Below are 12,826 nucleotides of genomic sequence, written 5' to 3'. Positions count from 1 at the left end.
TTTAAACGCTTTAATAATTTAATTAGCTAAATTAATTACTATCTAAATCTTCTATATATAAAAATTAAATCTTTTATCGCGCTAAGACTATTTTTAAGCTTTAAAATTTTTCTTATTAATATAGCTCTCTTCTATTTAAGTAATATTATAATATCTTTTATTTAAATATTAAAATATTAAAGTATTATATTCTTCGCTTTTAATTAAGTAATATTATCTTTAAGCTAATATCTTTAATCTTATAAAAATAATAATTAGTTCGTTATAGACGAAGGCGAAAAAGAAATAATATCTCTTTCTATCTTTAAAATAAAAGAAGAGAAGAAAATAAATAGATTAATCGTAAGCTATAAACGACTCGACGTCTAAGAATAATAAATTAATAAAGTTATAATATTAAAATAAAGAGCTTTTTTTATAATTAATAAATATAAGATTAAATAGAAATTAATTAGATTAATAAGATTATCTTTAATAAGTATATCGCGTATATAAAGAATATCGAAATATATAGAATATATATAAAATATAAGAGGAGGCGTATATATATAGCTGTAAATATCTAAAGTATATTTGAAATATAGAAAAAAGCGCTTATATATAACTCTATAATATATATTAATAAAAAAGAAATTAATCTCTTTTTCTAGTTAGCTTTCTAATTAACGTTTAAACTTAATTTATCTTTAAATAGTATTTTATTTTAATAAGATTTTAATTATATAATATTAATTAGCTCGATAATAAATACTTAGTATTATTCTTTTCTAATCTACTTTCTTTTTTAAAAATTCTTTTTATTATTATAGTATTTATATTATAATATACTTATTTATTATAATACTATTTATATTTAAAGAAGTAAAATTATTTTCTTTATACTCTATAATTAAATTAAATTAATAATATTATTTTTATAAAATAAGTATATACTTAATAGCGCTATATCTTTTAATATAATAATTAATTATAATACTAAGTATAATTTATTAATATATAATATTATTATTTATTAAAGTTATTAATTCGATAATTATAAAAGCTTAGAAAATTCTTAATAATTTATTAACTATTAATCTAGACTTATTTAAATTATTAAAGGAAGTAAAAATAAGACTTCGCAAAGGCGAAGATTAAAAGATTATATGCGAAGTTTAAGAAGTATAGCTATAAATAAGAAAAGTGCGTAATTATATTAATTATATATATCTAAATTAAATAGTAAATTAATTATACGCGTTAATTAAATTATTACTAATTAGACTTTAAAGCTTATATATTAAAGAAAATTCGCGAATTATAAAAATTAACGAACTTAATTATTTCTTAGATCGTATTCGCTTAAGTAATAAAGAAGATCTTGATTTATATAGCTCTAAATTTAATTAATTCGCTTCGAATTTAAATCTCTATATTAAGCGCACTTTAAGAAGCTATAGAAATAAAATTAGCGAGCGATTTTAATAATATAACTTACTCTTTAATAATTATAAATAAAGAAAATTACTAATTAATATTTAGCGACTTAATTATATATATTTTATATAAAAAGAATTACTTTATAATTAAAAGATATATAGCTTTTTAGATAATTATAATAAGATATAAGTTTATAAGTAATAATATAATATTATTAAAGTCTAGACGTAGTTTTTATAAAAAGAAAATATATAATAAATAAAAGAAAAACTATTCTAAATTAAGAATAAGATATTCTAATTATTATTCTATTTATTACGCTTAATTAATAATATTTAGCTATTATACTTAATCTAATAACTTTATATATTTTATATTTATAAAATAAAACTCTTTAAATCGATTTAAATATAGATATATATTTATAAAAATATTACTACTTTAATAAAAGAGGCTTCTCGTTCTAAAATCTATATTAAATTAAAGATTATATTTCTATATTTAATAGCTTTAATTTCTATAGTTACTATTAATATCGCGATTAAATTTATATAATAATAGTATATCTTTCTTATTAACGAGTATTTCTATATTCGATAACTTTAATTTCTATAATTACTATTATTATTAGAGATACTATATAAGAAGTATATATATACTTCTAAAAAGAAGTTTTACGAAGAAGGAAAAGGTGTAACTTAATTCTAATTGGAATTAATTAATTAATTCTCTAAGCTATAAACGAAAGAGAAGAAAGAAAGCGATATACTAAGTTACGCTAGTTAGATATCTTACGCTATATTAAGATTAAAGAAAGTTCTAAAAGAAAGAAAGCGATATACTAGGAATATAATAGTTACTCTCCTTCTTAAAAAGCTATATTATTCTTAAGCTTTTTCTTCTCTTATAAAGATTTAACGTAAAGATATAGCTTTTTTTATATCTTATAAAGATCTAGACGTAAAGATATAGAAAAGAAAATATTTAATCTAAGCTAGGCTAGAAAGATATAGAGCGTTTTTAATTAAGCGCTTTCTTTAGTTGTAGAATTAAGAATAAAGAAGTATAGAGAAAAGATATGCGTGTTCTACTCTTTATACCTAAGATAAGAAAGATATATACTTTTTTTAAGAGACGTGAAAGTATCGCGGTAAGGCCGAGATAGAGAAAGAAAAGCGTATTAGATCTAAGATATATACTATATCTCAGTCGTAGTATTAGAAATAAAAAAGTAGATTCGATCGAATCTAAGATAGAGAAAGAAAGATATATTAAATCTATATCTCAGTCGAAGGGAAAGCGTGGAAGTATTTAACATGAAGGTATCTCGATAAGTAAGCTAGATCGAAAAGGTATAAAGCGTCTTCTTCGCTTAAGCGCTTTCTTTAATTATAGAATTAAAAGCGGAAAGTTCTTTCTTCTACTCTTTAAATTCTATAAAAGACTTTTTATTATCAATATAAAGAAATACTAAGACGGCTAAGTCTAGATATTTCTTAGCGAAGATCTCTTACATTTTATTTAAGATATCGAGAATCTTATCGAGTAATAGTTTATTAATATTCTAATATTTCTTAATACTCTTAATATTAACTTTCTTATCTTTAATTTACTTATTATTTTAATTTAGAAAAGATGAAAGTTTTATAACGCCTCTAATAAGTTTTATCGCGCTCTTATATTAAGCTAAGAGTGGAGTAATTATTTTATAAATTCTTTTTATCGCCGTTAAAAGTGTTATTAGTTTTTCTTATATTCTTAAAAGAGTATTCTTTAATAAGTTAATCTTCTTCTTTATATATACGTAATTATTATAAGTATCTACTTTCTTAACTTTCAACTTAGAATTAAAATCCTTAAAGATAAATGGCTGATAAGTCGGTTTCTTCTTAATTACGACGTTATTACTTAAATTCTCGACTTTCGACTTCTTAGAGTTCAGCTTCTCGGCGATTTTTCTTAAGAATTTAGCTTTAATCGTAGTATTTTCTACTTTAAACCTCGTCTTATATATTAAGACTTCGTTCTTCTTAAGTCATTTAGTATTAGCGTCGAACGACGATATTATTCATTTCTTAATCTCTAATAAAATATCTCTAATCTTCTTTAAGGGATTCGTTTTCTTTATAGCAATTTTCTTAATCTTCTCGAAGTTATATCTAGAGTTCTAAATAAAGTAAAGATACTCTTAATAAAGATTATAGTTATTATACTTCGTAATTTTAATATAATTATTAATATCTTAAAAGTAGTTATATTCTTTTCCTTTATCTTTATATAATTACTAGATTTTAAATATAACCTTATAATACTACTTAATTCTCTTATTATCTTTTATATCTATTTTTACTAACTAGCCTTTTATAATATAATTCTAATATAAATATTTATTTATAAAGATCTAAGACTAATATTAATATCGCTGAAATTTAGTAAAGTCTCGCGTTTTTACTATCTTAGCGATCTAAGCATCTAAAAGATTTATATAGCGAGAAGAAGTATTAATATCTTTAGATATTTCCTTAATAGAAATAGTCTTATCTTAGTAATAGTCTTTATTTTTAGATAAACCTTCGATTTAACGTAAAATTAGCTTAGATTTTAAGATAAGAGATATTCTTAAGTAACGAGCTACGAAATTAAGAAAGTTATTTAAATTTTCGTAGTGAAGATTTAATAGATACGAGAAAAAGCCTCGCTATAAATAGAGACGATAAGAATTCTAATCATAAAATATATTTATTCATTTTAGTTTATTCTTAAATTTATAAAAGTAATTTAGATGAATTTAAAAAGAATAGTTAAGAATATATTATAATAAGCTTTTATAATATTACTATTTTAAGAGTAAATCTTCTTTTACTTTAAGTTAAATGTAATTAATTATTTTATAAAGATCTATAATACTCGATCGAAAGAATTTAAATTATTTAGATATACGTTCGATTTAGCCCTAGAGAATTAGTTTTAGAGTCTTAAAATTCGCTATAATATAAGTTATTAAGATTTATAAAATCTTATATCTAATATAATATAAAATCTTAACGATATATATTACGATATAATATATCTGTATAATTATATTATAATATAATATATATATAAATATCTTAATTAAGATTTCTATATTTAGAAGTAGTTATTCTAATTATTATTCTAATTAATAATTACGCTAAATTAATAAGATATAAAATTAAATATAATTATATTTTATTACTTTATATATATAAAAGAAAGCGAGCTATATCTACTAATAATAAGAAAAGCTTATCTTTCTCTAATATTAGCTATACGAAATCCGTCGATACTTTATAATTAAAGTTATCGACGATGATTTTATACGTCTATTACGTATTTTCGATATCGCTATCTAATATAAAATTATATATATTATAATTATAGTCTTTTTATTAAATCGTCGATTTAGAAAAGTTAATATATTTCTTAGTATTCTCTTAAAAGTATTATAGCTTAATATAATAAGCTATATTTCTTTAAGCTATCTTCTCGCGATATATAAAAAAAAGATTAGATATAGAAAGTATATAAAAGTATATTTAATAATTCTAGAATAAATTAACGATATCTATAATAATAATTAGAATTAAGAATTAGATATATTTAAATAAGAGATAACTTTATATTACTTATATAATAGCGATAATAATAATTAAAATTAAAATATTAATTTAGAATAATAGCGTAGCTTTTATAGTAAGCTTTTTATTATTATACGCTAGATTAATTATATATAAATAAAGATTTATAATTTTATCTTTTAGATATAATCGCGTTTAATATTTTAAGATTTTTATAATAGCTTAATACTTATTAATTAGCGCGTTAATATTATTATATTTAAACTATAATAGCGCTTATTATTAAATTCTATATTACGCTCTTAAGTAGCTTAAAAAATAGAATTTACTTAATTATTAGCGCGTATAATAGAAATTATTCTTAATACTTATATCTTATTTAGCTTCGATATTATTTATTTTCTTCTAATTCGAGCTTTTATCTTTATTTATATATATAATAATTTACGCGATAAGCGAAAACTTTAAACTTCTTCGTAATTACGCTCACGTATTTTTTTATATAATATTATTAAAATATAAGTTTACTAGAATAATAATTAGAACTAGAAATTATTTATTATTTATTTATTATATTTTATCTAATTTATTTAAAAGCTTACTTTTATTATAATAACGATATATTAATATATTTAATTTTATACTTTTTAATAATTATAGCGTAGTTAATAGCTAAGATATTAACTTTCTTTACTTTTTTAATTAGTTTCTTCTTAAATATAAATATATTTATTCGCTATCGCGATCTCTTAATATTTTTATTTTAATTAAGCTTATTCTTTACTTTTTATTTTAATTAAAAGCTTAATTATCGTCTAATTAATCTATATTAAAAATTCTTTAATATCGCTATTATTATTAATATTTAATATTTATTATAATAAATTATTAGACTTAATCTTTTCTACTTTAATTATTATAAAAAGATAAATTAATAAATATATATAAAAGAATTAAAGGGCTTATATAAATATCTATAAATATTAAGCTATTCTTAATTTTAATTAAAGCTTATTTTATTAAAAAGTGCGTTAATTCTAATAAGTATCGATATTAGAAATAAAGAGAATATATATTATACGCTATTTTAAATATATTATTATAGAGTTTAATTTAAAGAATAATTATTTCTATAAAGATAATAAGACTTAAAGATAAGAAAGTAAGAATAAAATATATGAAAAATTTTAATAAGTTATAATAGTTTAATATTAGCTAAATTAGATAAAGATAATTACTTATTAACTCGCTCTTTTAAATCTTTTATCTTTTAATCTATATAAATTATAATAATAATTATAATTATTATAAAAGTAATTAAGATTATATTAGATAATAGTACTTAATAAATATAATTCGCTTAAATTTAAATCTTTAAAATTAAAGAGAAAGCGTTTTATTAATATTTAATTTAAGCTAGATAATTTAAAGTAATTTAAAAATTTAATATACGCGATAGATATCTAAGCTTTTCTTCCCCCCTTCTTTCTCTCTAAGACTTTCTTTTTTATATTAACTCTTCTTATTATTAAACTATCTTCTTTATATATTAAACTTCTATTTAAATAATCTAATATTATTATAGCGATATTAAAAGTATAATATAGTTATTAAATTATATATTTATTCTTTATTTTTTAATAACTTTAAATTAATATATAGATAAATCGCGTAAAGAGCTTAATTTATATACGCTTAATTTATTATTAATAGCTCTTCGAAAAAACTAATATTATTTTAGAGTATTAGATATAGTGTTAAAATAAAGAGTTTACTAGATATTATTATCGCTTTTATTATTATCGCCTTTACTTTAATAAATATTATCTCTATTTTAATAGATATTATCTTTATTTTAATAATATTAAAGCGTTAATAAAAACTTAGATAATATATTCTTTTAATTATTATTATATTTATTATATATAACTAACGCGAGCTATAGCTTAAGCTTTACGCGAGATTTATTATTATTAAAAATTAATTAATTTTATAATTTTAAAGCTTCTTCTTTTAGCTTTAATTCGTTAAATTATACTTAATTAAAATTTATTAAAGCGCTATTATATTTAAAGATTTATTTTTAAAGTATTATATAAGATAATAGAAGTCTTTCTAATTCGTTAGTTTAAGAGTAAATCTTTTATTATTACGCTTTATAATTAGCTCTAATAATTTCTATTTAAATAAATATTTATCTTTATATAATATATAAAAAGCGAGTTATATTATAGAAAAAGAATTTAAATCTTATAATTATCTTAGCTAAGTCGTTTAAATTAAAGATAAAAATATATTTATCTTTATATAATTTAGTTATTAAATTAATTAATTATTATAAATATAATTATAAAATATAATTATATATTATTAATTATTTAAGTAATTATAAAAAGTATAAAAGAAATAAAATTATATAATTAAGTATTTATAAACTTTTCTCTTCTAAGTATTTATTTTAATTTAGAGTTTAATCGCTATTTAATTAAAAAAAAGATAAGATATAAAAAGTATATAAAAGTAGATTTAATAATTCTAGAACGAATTAACGATATTTATAATAATAATTAGAATTAAAAATTAGATATATTTAAATAAAAGATAGCTTTATATTATTTATATAATAGTAAGAGTAATAATTAAGATTAAAGTATTAACTTAGATAGCGTAGCTTTTATAATAAACTTTTTATTATTATATATTAAATTAATTATATATTAATAAAGATTTATAATTTTATCTTTTAAATATAATTATATTTAATATTTTAAGATTTTTATAATAGTTTAATACTTATTAGTTAACGCGTTAATACTATTATATTTAAACTATAATAGAGTTTATTATTAAATTCTATATTACGCTTTTAAATAGTTTAAAAAATAAAGTTTATTTAATTATTAGCGCGTATAATAAAATTATTTTTAATACTTATATTTTATTTAGCTTCGATATTATTTATTTTCTTCTAATTTGAGCTTTTATCTTTATTTATATATATAATAATTCGCGTAATAAATGAAACTCTAGACTTTCTTTAAATTACGCTCGCGTATTTTTTTTATATAATATTATTAAAATATAAGTCTATTAGAATAATAACTAGAATTAGAAATTATTTATTATTTATCTATTATATTTTATTTAATTTTCTTAAAAGTTTACTTTTATTTTAATTATAATATATTAATATATCTAGTTTTATATTTATTATAGACTATAGCGTAATTAATAACTAAGATATTAACTTTCTTTATTTTCTTAATTAGTTTCTTCTTAAATATAAATATATTTATTCGCTATCGCGATCTCTTAATATTTTTATTTTTATTAAATTTATTCTTCGCTTTTTATTTTAATTAAGAGCTTAATTATCGTCTAATTAATCTATATTAAAACTTTTTAATATTATTATTATTATTAATATTTAATATTTATTATAATAAATTATTAGACTTAATATCTTCTATTTTAATCGCTATAAAAAGATAAATTAATAGATATATATAAAGAAATTAAAGAGTTTATATAAATATCTATAAATATTAAACTATACTTAATTTTAATTAATATTTATTTTATTAAAAAGTGTATTAATTCTAGTAAGTATCGAAGTTAGAAATAAAGAGTATATATTATATACTATTTTAATTATAGAGTTTAAATTAAAAGAATAATTATTTATATAAAGAAAAGAAAATAAAAATAAAATATGCGAAAATTTTAATAAGTTATAATAGTTTTATTTTAATTAAGTTAGATAAGAATAATTATTTATTAACTCGCTCTTTTAGATATCTTATCTTTTAATCTATATAAATTATAATAATAATTATAAATATTATAAAAGTAGATAAGATTATATTAGATAATAGCGCTTAATAAATATAATTCGCTTAAATTTAAATCTTTAAAATTAAAGAGAAAGCGTGTTATTTATTAATATTTAAATTAAGCTAGATAATATAAAGTAATCTAAATATTTAATATACGCGATAGATATCTAAGCTTTCTCTTCTCTTTAAGACTTTCTTTTTTATATTAACTCTTCTTATTATAAGACTATCTTCTTTATATATTAGACTTTTATTTAAGTAATTTAATATTATTATAATAATATCTAAAGTATAACGTAGATATTAAATTATATATTTATTTTTTATTTATTAATAACTTTAAATTAATATATAACCGCGCGAAGAGCTTAATTTATATATATTTAATTTATTATTAATAGCTCTTTATAAAAGCTAATATTATTTTAAATTACGCGTAATAATAATCTATTTAAAAGTATTATAATAAAGCGTTTATTAGATATCGTCGCTACTTTAATAAATATCGTTATTACTTTAATACATATCGCTATTACTTTAATAGATATCGCCTTTATTTTAATAATATTAAAGTATTAATAAAAACTAGATAATATATTTTTCTAGCTATTATTATTTTTATTATATATAATTAACGCGAGCTATAGCTTAAGCTTTACGCGAGATTTATCGCTATTAAATTTTAATTAATTTTATAATTTTAAAGCTTTTCTTTTAGCGCGTAGTTTATAAGATTTTATATTATATATATATTATATTATTTAATTATTATCTTTAAAAATTCGCTTTTAAAAGATAACTCTATATTTTTATAATAAATAAGATATTAAATAGAATAATTAATAGAATTTAATTTTTTATTTATTAGCTAGTAATAAGTCTTATAACTTATATATCTAATTATATTTAAAGTTATAATTATAATTATCTTTATAATTATAATTAATATAAGTTAAAACTTTTTATTAATATATAACTTTTTTTAAAAGATTTATATAAGTGTAATTAAAGATTAATATTCTTCTTTTAAGCGTTAAACGCTTAGCGAGAAGTACTAGAATATTTATATCTAGATATTTATTAATTATATATTAGAATTTACTTACTTTAAATTTTAGATATAAATACCTTTACTTCTAGATAAGATAAAGAAGCTATAGATTTAAGATCGAATATTATTAAGAATTACTTACTATTTTCTATTATATTTTAGCTATTTATGATTATTAATATACTCGCTAATAAGAAAGATATATTATTACTATATGAATTTAATCGCGATATTAATAGTAATTATTAAAATAAAGTTATCGAATATAGAGATACTCGCTAATAAGAAAGACATACTATTATTATACGAATTTAATCGCGATATTAATAGTAACTATAGAAATTAAAGCTATCGAATATAGAAATACTCGCTAATAAGAAAGATATACTATTACTATACGAATTTAGTCGCGATATTAATAATAATTATAAGAATTAAAGTTATTAAATATAGAAATACTCGCTAATAAGAAAGATATATTATTACTTATATGAATTTAATCGCGATATTAATAGTAATTATAGAAACTAAAGCTATTAAATATAGAAATACTCGCTAATAAGAAAGGCGTATTATTATACGAATTTAATCGCGATATTAATAATAATTATAAGAACTAAAGCTATCGAATATAGAAATACTCGCTAATAAGAAAGGCGTATTATTACTATATAAATTTAATCGCGATATTAATAATAATTATAAAAACTAAAGCTATTAAATATAGAAATACTCGCTAATAAGAAAGATATATTATTATTATATAAATTTAATCGCGATATTAATAGTAACTATAAGAACTAAAGCTATTAAATATAGAAATATAATCTTTAATTTAATATAGATTTTAGAATAAGAAGTCTCTTTTATTAGAGTAGTAATATTTTTATAAATATATATCTATATTTAAATTAATTTAAGAAGTTTTATTCTATAAATATAAAATATATAAAGTTATTAGATTAAGTATAATAGTTAAATATTATTAATTAAGCGTAATAAATAGAATAATAATTAGAATATCTTATTCTTAACTTAGAATAGTTTTTCTTTTATTTATTATATATTTTCTTTTTATAAAAACTACGTCTAGACTTTAATAATATTATATTATTATTTATAAACTTATATCTTATTATAATTATCTAAAAAGCTATATATCTTTTAATTATAAAGTAATTCTTTTTATATAAAATATATATAATTAAGTCGCTAGATATTAGTTAGTAATTTTCTTTATTTATAATTATTAAAGAGTAAGTTATATTATTAAAATTACTCGCTAATTTTATTTTTATAGCTTCTTAAAGTACGCTTAATATAGAGAATTAAATTCGAAGCGAATTAATCGAATTTAAAGCTATATAAATTAAGATCTTCTTTATTATTTAAGTAAATATAATTTAAAAAATAATTAAATTTATTAATTTTTATAATTCGCGAATTTTCTTTAATATATAAGCTTTAAAATTTAATTAGTAATAATATAATTAGCGCGTATAATTAATTTACTATTTAATTTAGATATATATAATTAATATAACTACGTATTTTTCTTATTTATAGTTATACTTTTTAAACTTCGTATATAATCTTCTAATTTTTATCTTCGCGAAGTCTTATTTTTACTTTACTTCGATAATTTAAATAAGTCTAAATTAATAATTAATAAATTATTAAGAATTTTCTAAGCTTTTATAATTATCGAGTTAATAACTTTAATAGATAATAATATTATATATTAATAAATTATATTTAATATTATAATTAATTATTATATTAAGAGATATAGCGCTATTAGATATATATTTACTTTATAAAAATAATATTATTAATTTAATTTAACTATAGAATATAGAGAAAATAATTTTATTTTCTTTAGATATAGATAATATTATAATAAATAAGTATATTATAATATAATTACTATAATAATAAAAAGAATTTTTAAGAAAGAAGAGGGTAAATTAGAAAAGAATAATATTAAATATTTATTATTAAGCTAACTAATATTATATAACTAAAATCTTATTAAAATAAAATATTATTTAAAGATAGATTAAGTTTAAATATTAATTAGAAAGCTAATTAAAAAAAGAGATTAATTTCTTTTTTATTAATACGTATTATAGAGCTATATATAAGCGCTTCTTTCTATATTTTAAATATACTTTAAATATCTATAGCTATATATATACGCTCTCTCTTATATTTCATATATATTTCGTATATTTCGATATTCTTTATATACGCGATATATTTATTAAAGATAATCTTATTAATCTAATTAATTTCTATTTAATCTTATATTTATTAATTATAAAAAAAGCTCTTTATTTTAATATTATAACTTTATTAATTCGTTATTCTTAGATATTAGGCCGTTTAAAGCTTATAATTAATTTACTTACTTTCTTCTCTTCTTTTACTCTAAAAATAAGAGAAGATATTATTTCTTTTTCGCCTTCGCCTATAATAAATTAGTTATTATTTTTATAAGATTAAAGATATCGACTTAAAAACGAGGTCGTTTAATTAAAAGCGAAGAATATAATACTTTAATATTTTAACGTCTAAATAAAAGATATTATAATATTACTTAAATAAAAGAGAGTCGTATTAATAAAAAAGATTTTAATATTTAAGAATAGTCTTAGCGCGATAAAAGATTTAATTTTTATATATAAGAAATTTAGATAATAACTAATTTAGCTAATTAAATTATTAAAGCGTTTAAACTAGATTTTAATTCTATATTAATATTTAATAAAATTTATTTAATAATTTTAAGATATTAATATATACTCTTATTAATATAACTAATAATTAGAATATTAATTAAAAAAAAGTAATTTCTAATTCTAATATTTAAAATAATATAATAATAAATAAGTAATATTAAAGTAAATAAAATATATATT

This window comes from Letharia columbiana (assembly GCF_014066305.1).
Source record: "Letharia columbiana isolate WasteWater2 chromosome Unknown Sc0000082_s0, whole genome shotgun sequence".
Lineage (NCBI taxonomy): Eukaryota > Fungi > Ascomycota > Lecanoromycetes > Lecanorales > Parmeliaceae > Letharia > Letharia columbiana.
Note: the sequence above shows the minus strand (reverse complement) of the source record.